We start from the raw sequence: 20,974 nt of genomic DNA on the forward strand, positions 1-20,974 counted from the left end.
CGTGCTTCCATCAGTCTCCTCCCCGTGTCGTGTCTGTGACGTATCATGGAAGAAGAGGCCTCTGACGACAGGGCACCTCCAGAGTACGGAGGGGGCGGTGCTGAGTCTCACGACTTCTGAACTGACCAGCGCGACACCTGCAGCAGACAGAACAAAAATCTCCATGGCTCACCGTAGCCTTTCTGAAGAGGTCAAGAATGAGACATAGTCAGGGCGCCTGGGTGGCTCACTCGGTTAGGCATCCAGCTTCTGCTCAGGTCATGGTCTCACAGTCTGCGGGTTGGAGCCCCACGTCGGGCTCTGTGCTGACAGCTCAAGGCCTGGAGCCTGCTTCGGATTCCGTATCTCCCTCTCTCTCTGCGTGCCTCCCACCCCCTGCTCGTGCTCTGTCTCTCAAATAAATAAAAACATTTAATAATAAATAACATTTAATAAAACATTTAATAATAAATAAAGATAATTAGGTATAGCTTGTCCTGGACAGACGAGTGTCTTTCGTAGACTTCCAGGGGAAAGTAGAGAGTGGGGAAGGCCCAAAGTTATTTGAATTTTATAGCATAGGATCGAGGGAGGAAAACAGTTATTTAATATTTAAATAAGTGATGACTACAAGTAGAATTCAAGACAAATTGAGCAAATTGTCATTCCTTCTCCTAGAATGAGATCATTGGCATTTGGTCACCAACTTTGTCATTATGACTTGGGAAGAGCAAACTGGTTTTAGCATATCAGATAGTTAAGTACAGGCATGTGTTTGACAGCTGATTTCCAAAGTACAGTGTTACTAGTGTCCTCACATTTGTTGACATTTATTTGGACACACATTTTACCATAACAAAAATCGAGTCTTGTGTTTCTAGGGCACCAGCTTTTGGGAAGAATGACTTCATAAAAATACCTTTAGAGTTAAGGAAGAGCAAGATAATACTTCTGCTTAGATAGCTTTAGTCAATACTTATTTTAACAATTACAATATTTAAGCTTTTTTTTTTAAGTTTACATATTTATTAAGAGAGAGAGAGAGCAGGCGCACACACATGCTTGCACATGCAGGGAAGGGACAAAGAGAGAGGGAGAGAGAATCCCAAGCAAGCCCTGTGCTGTCAGTGCAGAGCCTGATGTGGGGCTTGATCCCACGGACCATGAGATCATGACCTGAGCCGAGATCAAGAGTCGAATGCTTAACTGACTGAACCACCCAGGTACTCCTACAATATTTAAGCTTTAGAACAGTTTGGGGTGGGGGAAAGACAACTATTGACATGATTAATCTTTATTTTTAAAAAATAAAGTTCTCTGGTATATCATCAAGAAGTCCCGAAAGAAGATGTGATTGAATAAGAGTTCTTGCTGGCTTTTCTGAATGAAAAGAGCTAAAAATAGAAAAATATGCCACCAGGGCACAGTGATGTAGAGAATTTTTGCGTTCACCCTTGAGCTTGCTTATTTCAGTAACATGAGCACAAGTTTCTTTGCATAATATTGGGCGTACCTCCTACGTTGAAAAATAACAAGTCAGCCTGTAATACTCAGGTACTCCAGCCTGGAGGGAAAGCAGTGCCTTCTAATGCCCAGCAGTGCCCCGGCAGACAGCTTGGGGCTACTGGAGCATCTCACTAGTGGGGAGCCTGGACTGTGGAAGGCTCCACGAGAAGGCCATGCCAGCAGGCAACTTCTGCCCTTTAAGACAGTATGAACTGGAATGAAAACAAAATTCAAAATTCAGAAATTTAACCTGCTTGTCACTTGTTTCTAATCCCCTGAGGTAAGGGGAAATATCATTGTAGATTTGAGTGCCACTTAATGGTCATTTTTCCCCCTAGATACAGTGAGTTGATTTGAAATAAAACTTAGTCTTTATCTTTCAGATGTGCTGGGACACACACTGACCTCTGTGTACTCTTAGAAAAAGTTCTGTTTCCCCTCTATGATGCTCACTAGGTACCTGGATCATTGCACACAGTTCTTAGAAGACTGTGACTCCGGAAGATGCTTTGGGTGCCCCAGTCACCGTAATCTGAGCCCAGTTGGCAATGACCAGCATCTTGAAGCTAACTGTAGGTTTTCTCAGCACCGGATTGTCCCTGAGAAAGGAATTCTCAAATCCCTATGGGACCCTCATCACGAAGACACTCAGAGGCTGATGAATAGAACAGTGAATGTTCTACAAAGAAAGAGGTAAGTTTTGAAATTGGAGTCTCTGGAAGAAAATCGACTTGGAGAGGGAAAACAAAGTTCCAGTTTGGTTTTAGATAGCATAAACCAACTTGACCCTTTCACATAACCAAAAACACCTGTAACTAGATTTTAAAACTGGAACACATGGGTGCTTATAACAACTTCAAACCATTATGTGGGGCCTTCCTTTCCTAAATATCTGCCTGAACCAAACCATACCAAGATGCTCTTAGATTTCTTTGTTTTAGTTATGTCTTTACTTAGCCTAGAATGGGTTTTTGGGTACAGCCTGGAAGAGTAGATATGTTTTTCTTTGACTAAACATCTGAGCCAAAAGCCAGGCCTTCATGTAATTGGTTAGTCACTCTTGCCTGAATCAGCATAATTTGTACCTAGTGTATGGTCAACCACAAATGAGCCAAGCTATTTAAAAACACTAGAGTTAAATGCTAGCCATAGCAACTGCTATGAAAGGAGCATTTTACCAAGAATGAGGCTGTAAGGTCTAACCCCAGTACCACTTGCATTCAAGACTGTCTTGATGATATGGATGCCAATTTCCCACATTTTCCCCTTGCCATTTTATATATAAAGGTACATATTTGTGAGAAAGCTAGAGTATTAGTTACCTGTTGCTGTAAATTGAAGTACTCTTAAATTCAGTGGCTGAAAACAATAATAAACATCTCACGTGATTTCTGTGGGTCCAGAATTCAGGAGTGGCATTTCTAGGTCGTTCTGGCCACAGTGGCTCAGAGGTGGTAGTCACAGTGTCACAGCTGTAGTCACCTGAAGGGCACACTTGGGCCTGGAGGACACACTTCTAGGGTGACTTACACAGCTGGCGCTCCCTCACCGTATAGACCCCTTCATGCTGCTTGACCTCATGATACGGTGGCTGGCATCCCCAGTGAGTGGTCCTGGGGGACAAATAGAAGCCACATTGCCTTTTGTGACCTAGACTCACAAGTCACACTGTGTCACTCCCACCACTCTTTGTACATTAAAGTGAGTCATGAGACCAGCCCCCACTGAAGGGAAGGAAATTAGGCTCTTCCTTTTGAAAAGAGGAATGTCTAAGAATTTGTAGACATATTTTTAAACTTCCATTGCTAGTTAGGAGTTACATAGCTGAGGCCATGGGCCAAAGCAAAGCTAACTAGAACTTATGACCGAATATAGGAATTAACTCTTATTTACATAAGCAATAGAATCAAAAGGAAAGCCACATTTTCATGGAATAAAACACATATTAATAAAAAAGTGAAAATACTATGATTATTTGAATGTGTGAGTTATGGCCAGTAATCAAACTGCACCAATATTCCTGGGGGAGGCAAATGATCCCAAACTATTAATTATGTTTCTATTTATAGTTATGTTTTCACATTTGATTCTTTTCAGATTTGCTTCTTAAAGGCACAAGCACATGAATAGATTTGATGGTTTTGCTCAACATAGGAAATGAGTCTTAGGAAATTCAAACATATTTTTTACTTATTAAGGCAAGTAATTGTAATGATTAGCTTTTGAAATAAAACTGCCAACAAAAGAAGGGTTTATAGGGTTTATTTTCTGAAGATACTGACAATGGTAGGATTATTTTATTATTAAAACGTGATACACACCCAAGTGTTTGGAAGTAAGCGAAAGGGGTTCAAAGCTCTTGAAGCTTATAAAATGAAACTTTAAAATTTTTTCTAAGTTTATTTTGAGAGAGATGGCATGCAAGTGGGGGGAGGGGCAGAGAGGGGGAGAATCTCAGGCAGGCTCCGTTCTGTCAGCACAGAGCTCAACTCAGAGCTCAACCTCAGGAAACTGTGAGATCATGACCTGAGCCAAAATCAAAAGTCAGACTCGGAGCGCCTGGGTGGTTCAGGTCAGGATCTCACTGTTTGTGGGTTTGAGCCTTGGGTTTGGCTCTGTGCTGATAGCTCAGAGCCTGGAGCCTGCTTCGGATTCTGTCTGTCTCCCTCTCTCTCTCTCTCTCTCTCTCTCTCTCTCTGCCCCTCCCCCGCTCACACTGTCTCACTCTCTCTGTCTCTCAAAAATAAACATTAAAAAAAATTTTTTTTTTAAGGAGCAAGACTGTCAACCGACTAAGCCAGCCAGGTGCCCCTCTAAAATCCAAAACAGGATAACTAGAAAAAGAAATGTAAAGTGAAGGGATTTGGGGGGAGGAGCTAAGATTGCAGAATAGTAGGAGGACCCTAGGCTTGCCTCATCCCCTGAACACAGCTAGATAAGTCAAGTCATTCCGAACACCCAAGAAATCGATCTGAGGACTGACAGAACAAACTGCACTAGAGGGAGAGAAGAGGCCACATCATCAAAGGTAGGAGGTGCGGAGACGTTTGGGGGAGAAACAGTGGGTGCTGTGGAGGGGAGGGAGCCCTGGCTGCAGACACAGGTGAGAGGGAGAGAGAGGAGCACACGGGATCATACAAGGAAAACACTTCCCCAAAGCCATTGGGAAAATGAGAGCAGCTGATTTTCATGAGCTTTTGCAACCAGCGGGGCTCAACGACCAGAGTTTTGGAGGTCCACAGTGTGCTGCAGTGCTCCAGTACAGGAGGTGAGCAGGTAACCCAGGGGCAGACTGCGTGACCTGAGGTTTGTCTGAGACTCACCGAGAGAGACTGCTGGATCTTCTTGGAGCACATCTGAGAGAGGTGGCATTGCCTCTCCGGTGACAAAGGAGCCGGCAGGCAACATTTCCCTCCCCCGCCCCTCAACACAGGCACAGAGACACCTGCTGAGGGAGGCTAACCTGGACGCCGGTTCTTTAGTGCAGTTTGCTCTAAACCCCATGCTCCTGCATGCTGGTGCAACCACCTTTCTGGGTCAAACGTGCATCAATCCCAGTGAAGCAAGACCCTCCCCAGAAGATCAGTGCAGGTCCCCACCACACCGGGTCCCTAAAGTTTGGAGTTTTAAAACTCAGCCAGTCTGGCTGGGATAGAGCCCAAAGTGCACTGTGCTGCTCCAAACAGGCAAGCAACCCAGATACAGACATTGTGAAAACAGCAATCAAAAACACCGAGGATGCACGAGGGGAAATTATTCGCTCCTCCAGGAGGTCTGCCCTGATAGCAGCAAGCACAAACTCTGCTCTCCAAGGACAATGGAGCTGGCTGGTGCCATTTCCATCTCCTGCCCCTCAGCCTGAACCGAATTCAGTAAACAGCACAGCACCAGCACTGGCTGCCTAACCTGCTTACACCAAGCTCCGCCCCCCCCCCCCTGCACTCTGCTGATAACTGCTTTTCTCCAGGAAGTGTGTCTGAGAATCAGCGTAGCAGGCCCCTCCCCCAAAAGACCAGTACAAACACCAGCTTGCACCATGCCTACTGACCAGAGTTCTCCAAATCTTCAGCTCTAATGGAGATAGCATCAGGTCTCTTAAGCAGACTAGAGCAAACCTATTAAAAACTTGCCACACTCTGGCCAAGATCCAGACAATCCCTACTGCAGGCAAGGAGAAACCCTACAGAGGAATAACCTGAGAAACAGAGCAGCCATAACACAGCATCAGAGTGCATGCAGCATACACCAGAGACACTTCTTGAAGCACCAAGCCCTGGACATTATATGACCTCTCCTTCATACAGCCATTATTCTTGGGAGCCAGAAACATAACAGGCTTTCCTAACACAGAGAAGAAGATAGAGACCTAGACAAAATGCCAATTCATCCCTAAAGAAAGAACAAGAAAAGGTCATGGCCAGTGATCTAATTGAAACAGATATAAGTAATATGCCTAATCCAGAATTTATTATTTTTTTAATTTTTCTGATCCATTGTTTAAAGCAACAATCATAAGGATATTTGCTGGGTTTGAGAAAAGCATAGAGGACATCAGGGATATCCTTACTGCAGAGATAAAAGAACTTAATCAGGCCAAAATGAAAAATGCAATCACCGAGATTCAAAAATAACTGGGTGTAATGACCACAAGGATGGAAGAAGCAGAGGAATAAATAAGTCATATAGAAGATACAAGTATGGAAAACTGTGAAACTGAGCAAAAGAGGGGAAGAAAAATCTTGGATCAAGAAAGTAGACTCAGGGAACACAGTGACTCCATGAAATGTAATAAAATTTGTATCATAGGAGTGCCAGAAGAAGAAGAAGAAGAAGAGAGAAAAGGGGACAGAAGGTTTATTTGAGGAAATTATAGCTGAGAACTTCTCTAATCTGGGGAAGGAAACAGTTAAATACAGGAGGCACACAGAACTCCCAACAAAATTAACAAAAGCAGGCCAACACCAAGACATATTATAGTTACACTTGCAAAATCTAAAGTTAAAGAAAAAATCCTAAAAACAGCAAGACAACTTACAAGGGAAGACAAATAAGGTTAGCAATGATCTGTCCACAGAAACTCGGCAAACCAGAAGGGAGCAGCATGATATGTTCAGTATGCTGAATGGGAAAAAAAGGCAGCCAAGAATACTCTGTCCAGCAAGGCTAGAATAGAAGAAGAGATAAAGAGTTTCCCAGACAAACAAAACCTAAAGGAGTTTTGACCACTAAACCAGCCCTGCAAGAAATATTAAAGGGGACTCTTTGAGTGGGAAAGAAAGACCAAAAGCAACAAAGACTAGAAAGGAATGGACAAAATCTCCAGAAACAATGATAAAACAAGTAATAAAATGGCACTAAATTCATATGTATCATTAACTAGTCTGAATGTAAATGGACTAAATGCTCCAATCAAAAGACAGAGGGTGTCAGAATAGATGAAAAAAACAAGACCCATCTATATGCTGCTTACCAAAGTCTCATTTTAGACCTCAAGACACCTGCAGATTGAAAATGAGGGGATGAAGAAACATTTTCCATGCAACTGGAAGTCAAAAGAAAGCTGGAGTAGCCATACTTATATCAGACAAACTAGATTTTAAGCCAAAGACTGTAACAAGATGAAGATGGACACTATATCATAATAAAGGGGTCTATCCAACAAGAAGAGCTAACAATTGTAAATATTTATGTCCCCAACTTGAAAGAACTCAAATATATAAAGCAATTAATAACAAACATAAAGGAACTCATTAATGATAACAATGATAGTAGGGGGACTTTAACACCCATTTATGTCAATGGACAGATCATATAAGCAGAAAATCAAAAGGAAACAGTGGTTTTGAATGACACAGTGGACCACATGGACTTAACAGGTATATTCAGAACATCCTATCTTAAAGCAGCAGGATACACATTCTTTTTGAGTGCACATGGGACATTCTCCAGAACAGATCACGTACTAGGTCACAAATCAGGCCTCAACAAGTACAAAAAGAGTCAGATCATACTATGCATATTTTCTGGCCACAACACTATGAAATTTGAAGTCAATCACAAGAAACAATTTGGAAAGACCACAAATACAAGAAAGAAAATAAAGAAAATCCTATTAAAGAGTGAATGGGCCAATGAGGAAATTAAAGAAGAAATTTAAAAAAATACATAGAAACAAATGAAAATGAAAGCACAATGGTCCAAAACCTTTGGGATGCAGCAAAAGCAGTCATAAGAAGAAAGTATGTAGCAATACAGGTCTACCTCAAAAAGCAAGAAAAATTTCAAATATGCAACCTAACTTTACACCTAAAGGAGCTAGAAAAAGAACAACAAAGAAAGCCTAAAGCCAGCAGAATAAAGGAAATAATAAAGATTAGAGCATAAATAAATGATACAGGAACAAAAAAACCCCAGTAGAACAGATCAATCCTGAAATCAGGAGCTGGTTCTTTGAAGAAGTTAATATAATCAATAACCCCCTAGCTAGACTTATCAAAAAGAGAAAGAACCCAAATAAATAAAATCACAAATGAGAGAGAGAAAACACCACAGAAATACAATTATAAGAGAATGTTATGAGGGGCACCTGGGTGGCTCAGTCGGTTAAGCAGCTGACTCTTGGTTTCAGCTCAAGTTGTGATCTCACAGTTCGTGGGTTCACGTCCTGCATTGGTCTCTATGCTGCCAGTGTGGAGCCTGCTTGGGATTCTTTCTTCCTCTCTATGCCTCTCCTCCACTCACTCACTCTCTCTCTCTCTCTCTCAAATAGATAAACTTAAAAAAAGAGAATATTATAAAAAATTGTATGCCAATAAATTGTGCAAACCAGAAGAAATGGATAAACATACAAAGTACCAAAACTGAAACAGGAAGAAATAGAAAACTTGAACAGACTGATAACCAGCAAGGAAATTGAATCAGTAATCAAAAATCTCCCAACAAAAAAAAGTCCAGGGCCAGATGGCTTCACAGGGGAATTCTACCAAACATTTAAAGAAGAGTTAATACCTATACTCCTGAAACTATTCCAAAAAACAGAAGTGGAATGAAACCTTTCAAATTCATTCTACAAGGCCAGGATTACCCTGATTCCAAAACTAGACAAAGACTCTACTAAAATAGAGAACTAAAAGCCAGTATCCCTGATGAACATGGATGCAAAAATTCTCAACAAAATATTAGTAAATTGAATCCAACAGTACCTTAAAAGAATCGTTCACCATGATCAATTGGAATTTATTCCTGAGTTGCAAGAATGGCTCAAATTTGCAAATCAATCAACGTGATACACTGCATTAATAAAAGAAAGGATAAGAACCATATGATGCTCTCAATATTTGCAGAAAAAGCATTTGACAAACTACAGCATCCATTCTTGATAAAAAATCCTCAACAGAGTAGGTTTAGAGGGAACATATCTCAACATAATAAAGACCCTATAGGAAAGACCCACAGATAATATCATCCTCAATGGGGAAAACAGAACTTTTACTCTATGGTCAAGAACAAAACAGGGATGCCCACTCTCACCACTGTTATTTAACATACTACTGGAAGTCCTAGCCTCAGCAATCAGACAACAGAAAGAAATAAAAGACATCCAAATCAGCAAGGAAAAAGTCAAACTTTCACAATTTACACATAACATGATACTCCATGTGGAAAATCTGAAAGACCGCACCAAAAAATTGTTAGAACTGATATCTGAATTCAGTAAGGTTGCAGACTATAAAATCATGTACAGAAATCTGTTGTATTTTAGTACACCAATAATGAAGTAGCAGAAATAAAGCAATCAATCCTATTTATAATTGCACCAAAAACCAAAAGATACCTAGGAATAAACCTAACCCAAGAGGTAAAAGATCTGTACTTTGAAAACTATAAAACACTTGTGAAAGAAATTGACTATTACACAAAGAAATTGAAAGACATCCCATGCTCATGGAGTATAAGAACAAATATTGTTAAATTGTATGTACTACCCAAACCAAGCTACACATTTAATGCAATCCCTGTCAAAATACTACCAGCATTTTTCACAGAACTGGAGCAAACAGTCCTAACATTTGTATGGAACCACAAAAACCCCATTAGCCAAAGCAATCTTGAAAAAGAAAAGCAAAGCTGGAGGCATCACAATTCTGGACTTCAGGCTGTATTACAAAGCTGTAATCATCAAGACAATATAGTACTAGCACAAAAAATAGACACGAAGGGGCACCTGGTGGCTCAGTTGGTTAAGCATCCAACTTCAGCTTAGGTCATGATCTCATTGTTCGTGGATTCAAGCCCCATGTTGAGCTCTGTGCTAACAACTTGGAGCCTGGAGCCTGCTTCAGATTCTGTATCTCCCCCTTCCCCCCACACACACCCCCGTCCGCATCTCTCTCTGCCCCTTCCCTGCTTGTGCTCATGCTCTCTCAAAAATAAATAAACATTATGGGCACTGGGTGGCTCAGTCAGTTAAGCATCTGATTTTGGCTCAGGTCATGATCTCGCAGTTCATGAGTCTGAGCCCTACATTGGGCTCTGTGCTGACAGCTCAGAGCCTGGAGCCTGCTTCAGATTCCGTGTCTCTCTTTCTCTCTTTCTGTGCCCCTCCCCCCCAATATAAGTAAACATTAAAAATAATTAAAAATAAATAAATAAATAAACATTTTAAAAAAACAGATTAATGGAACAGAATAGAAAACCCAGAAATGGACCCACAACTATATGGCCAACTCTTCTTCGAGGAAGAATATTGAAGCAGGAAAAAACATCCAGTGGAAAAAAGAGAGTCTCTTCAACAAATGGTGCTGGAAAAACTGGACAGCAGCATGCAAGAGAATGAAACTGGACCACTTTCTTACACCAAACACAAAAATAAATTCAAAATAGATGAAAGATGTAAATGTGAGACAGGAAACCATCAAAACAGAACACAGGCAGAAACCTCTTTGACCCCAGCTGGAACATCTTACTAGATGCATCTCTGGAGACAAGGGAAACAAATGTAAAACTAAACTACTGGGACGTCAGCAACACAAAATATTCCCGCACAACAAAGGAAACAAAACTAAAAGGCAGCTTACAGAATGGGAGAAGATATTTGAAATGGCATATCTGAAAAAGGGTTAACAACCAAAATATGTGAAGAACTTATTAAAACTCAACACCCAGAAAAACAAATAATCCAGTGAAAAAATCGGCAGAAGAGGCACCTGGGTGGCTCAGTCAGTTCAGCATGTGGTTCTTGACTTTGGCTCAGGTCATGATCTCATGACCCTGTGGGTCAGGCCCCACATCAAGCTCTGCACAGAGCATGGGGCCTGCTTGGGATTCTTTCCTTCTCTCTTCCTTTGCCCCTCCCTAGTTTGCTCTCTCTCTCTTTTTCCCAAAACAACAACAACAACAACAATAAATAAATAAATAAATAAATAAATAAAAGACATGAATAGATATTTTTCCAAAGAAGACCTACAGATGGCTAACAGACACATGAAATGATGTTCAATGTCACTCATCATCAGGGAAATGCAAACCCAAAGTACAGTGAGGTATATCACACCTGTCAGAATGGCTAAACTTAACGCAGGAAACAACAGATGTTGGCGAGGATTTGGAGAAAGATGAACCCTTTTACACTGTTGGTGGGAATGCAAACTGGTGCAGCCACCCTAGAAAACAATATGGAGTTTCCTCAAAAAGTTAAAAATAGAACTGCCCTACGATCCAGCAATTGCATTACTAGGTATTTACCCAAAGGATACAAAAATACCAATTTGAAGGGATACATGCACCCTGATGTTTAGAGGGGCCTAATCAATAATAGCCAAATTATGGAAAGAGCCTAAAAGACCACTGAATGATGAATGGATAAAGAAGGTGTGGTGTATGTATACCATAGAATATTAGCCATACCAAAAAGATCTTGCCATTTGCAACAACGTGGATAGAGTTCGAGAGTATTATGCTAAGTGAAATAAGTCAGAGAAAGAGAAATACCATATGATTTCACTCATATGTAGAACTTAAGAAACAAAACAGATGACCATAGAGGGAAGAAAAAAGAGAGAGAGGCAAACCATAAAACAGACTTATTTTTTAAGTTTATTTATTTATTTTGAGAGAGAGTGAGTGTGTGAGTGGGGGAAGGGCAGAGAGAGAGAGAGAGAGAGAGAGAGAGAGAGAGAGAATCCTAAGCAGGCTCTGTGCTGTCAATGCAGAGCCTAATGTGGGGCTCAAACTCACAAACCATGAGATCATGACCTGAGCCAAAATCAAGAGTTGGATGCTCAACTGACTGAGCCACCCAGAAGCCCCTAAAAGAACAGTTTAAAAGGGAAAACAGGTTAACAAATATTAAAAATAAGCTAACAAGAAATGGTACAGATATGTAGAAAAGGATATTTGGATAGCTTCTTCCTGTTTAAAATTACTCTTCAGTCAGCTCAAACTCAGCACCAGGGCTCTTTCCACCCCTCTTTGGTCTGTCCCCTGAGCCCCTTGGCTCCCAGGATGGGGCTCCTCAAGATGCGTCTTGTCTGCCAGGGTAGGTGCCTGTAATTTGTCATTCTCTGTTGCCTTCTGCTGACCCCTGGTTGAGAAGTAACTTCTCCCACCTAATTTTTGGACACAGACCTCCTTCCCGGCTTTATCCACCACTGATGTCAGTAATGGTTAGTCCCCCAAGAAACTTACTGCAGGACAGTTTTCTCCCAAGAAGCTTGGCAAACTGCCTCTGCTGACCAGGTTTCCCCGCTGGCCTTGCACTGGTACTTTTGAGACTCAGCCTTTCTGCTCCCAGATCTGGGCTGCCCACCACACAGCCCCTGCCCTGGCACTCGGTACTGTTCCCATACAGGGTGAACCCGGGCAGTCACAGTGACTCTTAACTCCAGGCTTTCTTCTGCATCATTCAGGGGGTCTTTCAGGACCCCACAAGAAGGACCAGATGCGTGCTTTCTGGAGCCTGGAGCCCACCTACCTATTACCTCTGACCTACCAAAGCAAGACGGGGAGGGTGCCAATGGAGAAGCAGAGCAGCAGCCTAGGCAGTGTCGAATTCTCCCTCAGGCTATCTTAGCTTCTACTGGTTTTGCTAATGCCTTACCCCAACGCATGGGGGACTGGGTCTCCTCTTACAGACCAGGAAGCACCCAAATCATAGGCAACAAAAGCAAAAATAAACAAGTGGGAATACATCAAATGAAAAAGCTTCTGTAGAGCAAAAGAGATGATCAACATAATGAAATAGAATGGAAGGAAATATTTGCAAACCACCTATCTGGTAAGGAGTTAATATCCAAAATATACGAGGAATTCATACAACTCAATAACAAAACAAAACAAAACAAAACAAAACAAAAAAACCCTCAAAACAAACAAACAAAACAAACAAAAAACAACCATCTGAATAAAAAATGGACCAAGGACCTAAGTAGACCATTTTTCAAAGAAAATATTCAAAAGGCCCACAGGTTCATGAAAAGGTGCTCAACATCACTAATAATCAGGGAAATTCAAACTAAAACCACAATGGGATATCTGTTAAAATGGCTATTATCAAACAAACAAACAACAACAACAACAACAACAAGAACTAACAACTACTGGCAAGGATGTGGAGAAACGGGAACCCTGGTGTGCTATTATCGGTGGGAATGTAAATTGGTACCACCAACATGAAAAATAGTATAGAATTTCTTCAAAAAATTAAACATACAACTACCAGAGGCTCCTGGGGGGCTCATTCGGTTGAGCATCTGGCTTTTGGTTTTGGCTCAGGTCACGATCTTGCAGTTTGTGGGTTTGAGCCCCACATTGGACTCTGCTACTGATGGCATGGAGCCTGCTTAGGTTTCTCTGTCTCCTTCTCTCTCTGCCCCTCCCCAGCTCGTGTTCCTATTCTCTCTCTCTCTCCCTATGTGCCAATCAATGGATTAATGGATAAAGAAAATGAGAAGAAAGAGAAAGGGAGGAAGGAAAGCAGAAAGGAAGAAAGGAAGGAAGGAAGGTAGGTAGGAAAAAACTTGGTATATATATATATATATATATATATATATATATATATATATATATATATAATGGAATATTATTCAGCCATAAAAAAGAAGGAAATCTTGCCATTTGCAACAACACGGATGGACCTTGAGGACATTATGCTAAGTGAAGTAAGTCAGACAAAGAAAGACAAATACCATATGATGTCACTTATATGAGGGATCCAAAAAACCCAAACTCAAACAGAATAGATTGGTGGTTGCCACAGGTGAAGGATAGAAGGTGAGGGAAATGAGTGAAGGTGGTCAAAAGGTACAAACTCACAGTCATAAGACAAATAAGTTCTGGTGATGTAATATCCAGTAGAGTGACTATACTTAACAGTATTCTATTTTATATCTGAAAGTTGCTAAGAGAGCAGATTTTAAAAGCTCCTCAACACAAAAAAATGTAGGGGATGTGATGGATGTGTTTGTGGTGGTAACCATTTTGGAATATGTACGTAATATCAAATCGCTATGTTGTACACTTTACACTTACACACTGCTTTATGTAAATTAAATTTTCATGAAGCTGGAGAGAAGAAAAAGTCTTAACATGGCTGATCTCTCTACTTCTAACCTCGCACTTCTCCCACACTTCGTACTGACAGCAGAGTTCACACCTCTGTTCAAAGAATAGTAGCATGTCTTTTATATGCATTATCCCATTTAATTCCTGGAACAATCTGTAGGATGAACATTATCATCTCCATTTTGCAGATGAAGAAGTGGAAGAAAAAAGATCTGAGAAAATTTCTCAAGGTTGGATGGCAGCTGAATGGCAGCACCAGGCAGGTCTTAAGTTTGTCTGACTCCAAAGTTCAGCTCTTTCTGTTGAACCATGCTAATCCCGCTTGATCTGACTTCAAACCACCCTCACAGGTGTCCTTCTTCTAATTGTGCCCTCGCCCCAGGCTCGCTGTACTATCTTTAATATCTCTCCAAACCATGCTTACCTATAGCTCCAAGGCTCATGCTCTTTGTTCAGTCTCACTGCCTGCCCTCTTTTATTTTTTATTTTTTTAGTGTTTATTTATATTTGAGAGAGAGAGAGAGAGAGAGAGAGAGAGAGAAAGCTAGCATGAATGGAGGAGGGGCAGAGAGAGGGAGACAGAATCCGAAGCAGGCTCCAGGCTCTGAGCTATCAGCACAGAGCCCAACATGGGGCTCAAACTCATGAGCAGTGAGTTCATGACCTGAGCCGAAGTCAGATGCTTAACCGACTGAGCCACCCAGGCACCCCTCGATGCTTGCCCTCTTAATCAAAGATTGTCCTTATTTTTCAAGGACTAGTTCAAATTCAACTACTCAGAAAAGCTTTCCCTGATGCCCTTCACCTTTCTCTCTTCGTGAGAGATTCAGATTTTCTCTCAAAAGTTTGTAGTTTATTTTGCGTCATAATTGTGTTTCCATGCTTAGGTTGCCAATTAAACTTCCAGTTGCTTTTCCATATTTACCCACCACTACCCTTCCTGTGCCCCACATTTAGTCAAGGGTTTTGTGAAGTTCTTAGATGTATGTCAAATTGTAACATTTTTAATTTTAAGAAAATAGCTGGTGTGGGTTTCACTTATATTTCATGTTACGAATTTTCTCTTTAATCAATATTCATTGAAGGAAGGGGTCCTAAAAATGCAATAGTAGAATGCATTTCCATCAGTCAATCCATGAAAGCATAAAATTGGGATAAAAATAAGTGATCAAATCAATCAGACATTGTTCCAAAACAGTTATATATCAGTTAATAGGAACTGGGACAACTTTTTGTGGTATAAATCAATGATTTCAGGGGGTGCTGGCCAAAGGGCATATGAGACCATTCATTGGGATTTGCAAAGAAAAGACTTCTGACTGTATGTTTTGCCTCGATGATTTACCTACATTTTCTACTTATACTATAATATGTAATTATAGTCGATCTATAGCATGTTTTAAAATTGGTTAGGGAAAATTCTCTCCACTTTTTTTTTTTTAATATCCTGGCAATTTTCATATGATTACACTTTAAAAAATTTTTTTTAATGTTTATTTATTTTTGAGAAAGAGACAGAACATGAATGGGGGAGAAGCACAGAGAGAGGGAGACACAGAACCCAAAGCAGGCTCCAGGCCCTGAGCTGTCAGCACAGAGCCCAATGCTGGGCTCAAACCTGCAGATGGTGAGATCATGACCCGAGCTGAAGTAGGACATTTAACTGACTGAGCCACCCAGGTGCCCCTCATAGGTTACGCTTTTAAATTTAGAATAATTTGTCTGGTGTGGTGGGTAGTGAGGGGGCATGCTGTTTTTGTTTAGAAGATATGTTTTAATAAGCTGTTTGAGATAGAAGGATGAGGCTCACTAGGCTTGGCTGCAGTGAGCTAGTTTTTAGACATCACGTGATTGAATGGCTCTACGTGAGAAATGAAGGGGATTACCAGTTTTTGCTAGTGGTAAACACTGTAATATTAGAACTCTCAGAAAAGACAGACATTTTGGATTATAAACATCCTTTGAAAGAACATCTAAGGGGCGCCTGGGTGGCTCAGTCGGTTAAGCGTCCGACTCCGGCTCAGGTCATGATCTCGTGGTCCGTGGGTTCGAGCCCCGCGTCGGGCTCTGTGCTGACAGCTCGGAGCCTGGAGCCTGCTTCGGATTCTGTGTCTCCCTCTCTCTCTGACCCTCCCCCGTTCATGATCTGTCTCTCTCTGTCTCAAAAATAAATAAATGTTAAAAAAATTAAAAAAAAAAAAAAAGAGAACATCTAAGTTTCAGAACAGGAAGGAAAGCCCTAGTAAGAGAGAAGAAAAGCAATTAGGAACTGGAGACCAAAAACAAGTGGAGGTAGGGGGACAGAGATAACTCATTCTTATCCCCCCCCCCCGACCTAAAAACTCGAGTTTTAATGCCCATGATGAGACAAGGCATCAGCCCATTTGAGGTAGAGAATTGGAATTGAGATGTCTACATAAAAGTGGGATGTTTGAAAAGCTGTTTCCCTAACAGTGTACTGTTAGGGAAAAAAAAAAAAAAAGAATAAACTCAAAAAAAAAAAAATCCGTGCACTGTCATAAAGTGATGTAAAACTTTTCATGTATATGTGTGTTGGCAGGTGTGGAGGTGGGAAACAAAAAGTTTCCCTTAAGAATTTGTAACCACACACCTACCCGGGTGTGACTTTTTACTTCCATCATGCACTCACAACGCCAATGCTAAGATATTAACATAAATAGTGGTCCTGGAGTCGTGAACCTCTGGAACACCTACATGTAACAAATCTAAAATCTCTTTGGGGAAATAAGCCCTCAACCCAGGCCATATGGACATTCACATATGAAGCCCTGGTAAAGATGAGTTCCCAATAAAAAATTACAAACCACTAAAGTATACATCAAGAAGGAAGGAAGTCAGTAGATAAAAGAGCAGGAGGATTAGAATCTCAAGAACATAAGATGTAGGGGCACGTGGGTGGCTCACTTGGTTGAGTGTCTGACTCAGGTCCTGATCTCACAGTTCGTGGGTTCGAGCCCTGCATCGGGCTCTATGCTGACAGTTCTGAGCCTGGAGCCTGCTTTGGATTCTGTGTCTCCTTCTTTCTCTGCCCTTCCCCCACTCTCTCTCTCTCTCTCTCTCTCTCTCTCTCTCTGTCTCTTTGTCTCTCTCTCTCTCAAAAATGAGTAAATGTTAAAAAATAAAATAAAATGAGAGACTCTTAAAGGAAGATCTTCAAGAAGAAGCGAATTAGGGGCGCCTGGGTGGCTCAGTCGGTTAAGCGTCCGACTTCAGCTCTCACGGTCCGTGAGTTCGAGCCCCGAGTTGGGCTCTGGGCTGATGGCTCAGAGCCTGGAGCCTGCTTCGGATTCTGTGTCTCCCTCTCTCTCTGCCCCTCCCCCATTCATGCTCTGTCTCTCTCTGTCTCAAAAATAAATAAACGTTAAAAAAAAATTTTTTTAAATAAAAAATAAATAAAAAAAGAGAAGAAGCGAATTAAACTCAGAAAGAAGAAATAAGAGCCAAGAAAGAGTGGTGAGCAAAGAAAATGGTCCGTATTTGGTTAAATCTAAACAAGCAGCACAACTTATACGGGAGTATGCAAATGAAGTGTGACTAGAATGTGGTCAACAGTGTGAGAGGAGAAGTCATATGAGTGAAAGCACTTGCATTGTTTTGAAGAAGGATAGAGATACTGATCAAGTCAGAGAATTTATGTTAAAGTTTAAAAGTAACCACAGAAGAAAGGAATGAAGGGAGGAAGGGGAGAGAGAGAGAGAGAATGTTGCAGTTTACAAACCAATAGAAGGAAGGGAAAGGCGGGAATAACAAAGCCATCCATCCATTCCGAAGGAAAGAATGAGGTCACCTGGGTGGCTCTGTTGTTAATCATCTGATGTTGTTAAGCATCTGACTCCGGCTCAGGTCATGATTTCATGGTTCATAAGTTTGAGTCCCACATCAGGTAAGCTTGACCCTCGCTTTGGGCGAGCACCAGCCCTGCATCCAGTAAAACATGAACCCCACTTCGGGCGAGCGCGGCTTCTCTGTCTCTTTCTGCCCCTTGCTCACTTGCGCCCCCTCCCCCCCCCCCCAAGAAAAGAATGAAGGGGAAAAGCAACATAGAAGAAGCAGAGTAAATAGAATGAACAAAATAAGAAGATAACAAATCTAAATAAATCCATAATCACAATACATGCAAATAGTCTAAACTCACCATATTTTTCCTAAGAAGAATTTTTTTCCCAAAGACAACTCTCCTGGTCGCATGCAAGCAGGTGAGCATAGGAAACTGTGCTGTTGTAGGTGTAGGGGAGGGAAGAGGCTGGGTCCCATCCCGTGCTACATTAGAAGATGTTCACTTACATCTGCACACTTATTCACTGCACAGAGTTGAGGCTCAATGGTTCAATTTCTCTAGAGAATAAATCTCTGGACTCCTGTGGAGGCGGGGGACGAGAGCATCCCCTGCTTGCCCAGGGCGGGAGAGAACTGGGGATCAATGTGTGTGGACCTGGGCTCTGGCCCCACCTCATTCTCAGCCATGGGCCTCCCTCCAGCTTTCAACACTGCTGGGAGTCTCCAGGGGATGCTATTCCAGTTTGCAGAAACTCCCCCTCCCGGTCCTTGGCTCACAGTGTTCTCTGACTTGCTCAGTGAGTTTACCGCTTTCCTGTTTGCTTGCCCACTCCCAAAACTGTGACAAAACCTTTTTGTCCACTGTTTTCTTTTTCTAGTGGCTTCATACCCTTCTTAATTCATTCTTAATTCATTGCTGTCACACATGTTGGGTTTGGGGAGGAAGAAGATACAGAAGAGTAGGGTTAATCTGCCGTCTTTAACCAGAAGCCCTTGACTGAGTTCTTTCTACGCCACACTTCCAGTGTAAACCCTAGGAGAACTTGAAAGCCACAGCTGATAATCGGAGGCATTGTCACGGAAGAGGAATTTGAATCGTACGCAACCCTCAGTGTATAGACCAATGGATGAAAGCTCTCAGGGGGAAAAAAAATGTTTAACTTTCACAAAAGAAATTTCGAAACGATCAGAGCCGTCCTAGGAGGTCAGAGACCATAAGCACTTGAGTCATCCCTTCCCCATCAATTGTTCCGGAAACACGATGATACCTTTGTTCAACTAATTCCCTTCAGTTCTTTTTGGAGATAAGTAGTAATGCATGCGGGTAAACACCTGAATCCCTTTTTGTACATGGGATCATTCGTGTCTTCTGGTCAATTAAACTCGAGGTCACGGACCAAATATAAAGGTTCCTCCTTGAAGTATGTGAAAAATCTGGGTAGAGCTCATTGGAGTTAAGTGGCCATTTAGACATCAAATTTGTTCTGCTTGGGGCATGGGAACAGTATAATTTAGTGGCTTTAGAGTCAGAAAGAACTGCATTCAAAACAGTCCCTAATGCTTGACAGCTAGGCAAGTGAACTTAGGCAGGATACTAACCTCTCTGAGCCTCGATTTCCTTATCTGCAAAATGGGAGCAACAGCACAGGCTTCACAGGATGGTTGTGAAAATGAAATGAGATGCCACTAGTGAGCCTGGGAAGCCTGGTAGATTGTGGAATTCTGGTACATGTCCTTTCTCTTTTGTCCTCCCCACATCTCCATCACCCTGATGCTACCAGTCACTGTGCTAACAGCTCAGAGCCTGGAGCCTGCTTCGGATTCTGTGTCTCCCTCTCTCTCTGCCCCTCCCCCCATTCAAGCTGTGTGTCTCTCTCTCTCAACAATAAATAAACATTTATTTACTTATTTAAAAAATTTTAATATCTAGTTTTGAGAAAGAAAAGAGCTTGAGCAGGGGAGGGGCAGAGACAGAGGGAGACACAGAATCTGAAGCAGGCTCCAGGCTCTGAGCTGTCAGCACAGAGCCCGATGTAGGGTTGGAACTCATGAACCACGGGATCATGACTAGAGCCCAAATCGGATGCTTAACTGCCTGAACCACCCAGGTGCCCAATAAATAAATAAACATTTTTAAAAAATAAATAAATATACACAAAACAATGCAAGGGTTGGGGGGAGATCGCCTTTTTCAGTCAAGAGAGCACTGTTGGCAAGACTTGCTAAGTTTCCCTAAGGATCAGGTCCATTCAGGCTCAGTCCCCAGTGCAGGACCCAGCTCCCACTCAGAGAGAACAGCTGTCACCAGGGGACCACTCTCCACCCCTCAGGAAGCGCGGCCTCCAGTTCCGGAGAGGATAAAGCCCAAGCAGTCTGGGCACCTGCAGAAGCTGAAGAAATAACTCACCCCTTCATTGTGGGACTGACCTAGCAGAACTCTGCAGTCCTTCCAACCTGTGAAGTCTGATTTCTTTGGTCCCTTACTCCATCTCTGTGTCAACCTTTCAGGAAGAAAGGCCATCTTGTAGAAGAAAACTCGTTTCCTTTATTTAATTTTTTAAAAAAGATTTTGTATTTAAGTAATCTCTATACCAAATGTGAGGCTCAAACTTATGACACTGAAGTCAAGAGCCACCAACTGAGCCAGCTAAGCGCTGCTGGTTTCCTTTATTTACAGTCTCTAGCGGAGTATTCTGCAGACAGTAGGCATCTGTTATAATATTTCCTAATCAATCAACTTCAGAGAGAAAGATGTATTTCTCAATGATGTCAATCTGGAATGAGATATTATGTGTAAATTTACTCTCCTAAAAAAAACTTACTGGAAGTTGCTTAGTCTACATTCCCTTTTCTGCCTCCTGTCCAGCCTGCCTCCCTCCCTCATTCTTCAGGCCCTTTGCTCTGTTATCTGACGTGGGGTAGTATTCTGATGTCATAATAACAGAAATGACTGTTTTGGTGAGACAGGTCAATAATCCTCGCTGACTTTTATAAATACCAACAACCATCCCAGGGGGTGAGTCTTTCCTACCATTACTTGTGAATGATTTTCTGCTGGTGTGTCTGTTCTCACTCCTTAGGACATACTCCTTTAAGACCTGCAAGTTAGCTCAGTACTCCTTACCTCATT

General features: G+C 41.8%; 1 protein-coding gene and 1 long non-coding RNA gene across 7 annotated transcripts in view; one reads left to right on the forward strand and one right to left on the reverse strand.

The window, feature by feature from the left end:
- Window positions 1-143: 143 nt before the first annotated feature.
- Window positions 144-20,720, reverse strand: LOC132666703 (uncharacterized). Its single transcript, XR_009604795.3, has 3 exons — window positions 20,667-20,720; window positions 2,808-3,098; window positions 144-1,697 (listed from the first exon to the last, which is right to left on the reverse strand). It is a non-coding gene; the product is annotated as an uncharacterized LOC132666703 (long non-coding RNA).
- A 121-nt stretch (window positions 20,721-20,841) lies between these two features.
- Window positions 20,842-20,974, forward strand: part of NUP153 (nucleoporin 153) — a 92,320-nt gene continuing 92,187 nt past the window's right edge. For 4 of the 6 annotated variants that reach the window (XM_060614724.3, XM_060614727.3, XM_060614726.3 and 1 more), the window contains exon 1: window positions 20,843-20,860. The gene's annotated coding sequence lies outside the window, so the exon portion shown is untranslated. Of the gene's footprint in view, window positions 20,861-20,974 lie in introns of all 6 variants that reach the window. The other 2 variants (XM_060614730.3, XM_060614736.3) reach the window with 1 other exon arrangement.

The sequence above is a fragment of the Panthera onca genome, chromosome B2, assembly GCF_046562875.1.
Source record: "Panthera onca isolate mPanOnc1 chromosome B2, mPanOnc1 haplotype 2, whole genome shotgun sequence".
NCBI classification, from domain to species: Eukaryota; Metazoa; Chordata; class Mammalia; order Carnivora; family Felidae; genus Panthera; species Panthera onca.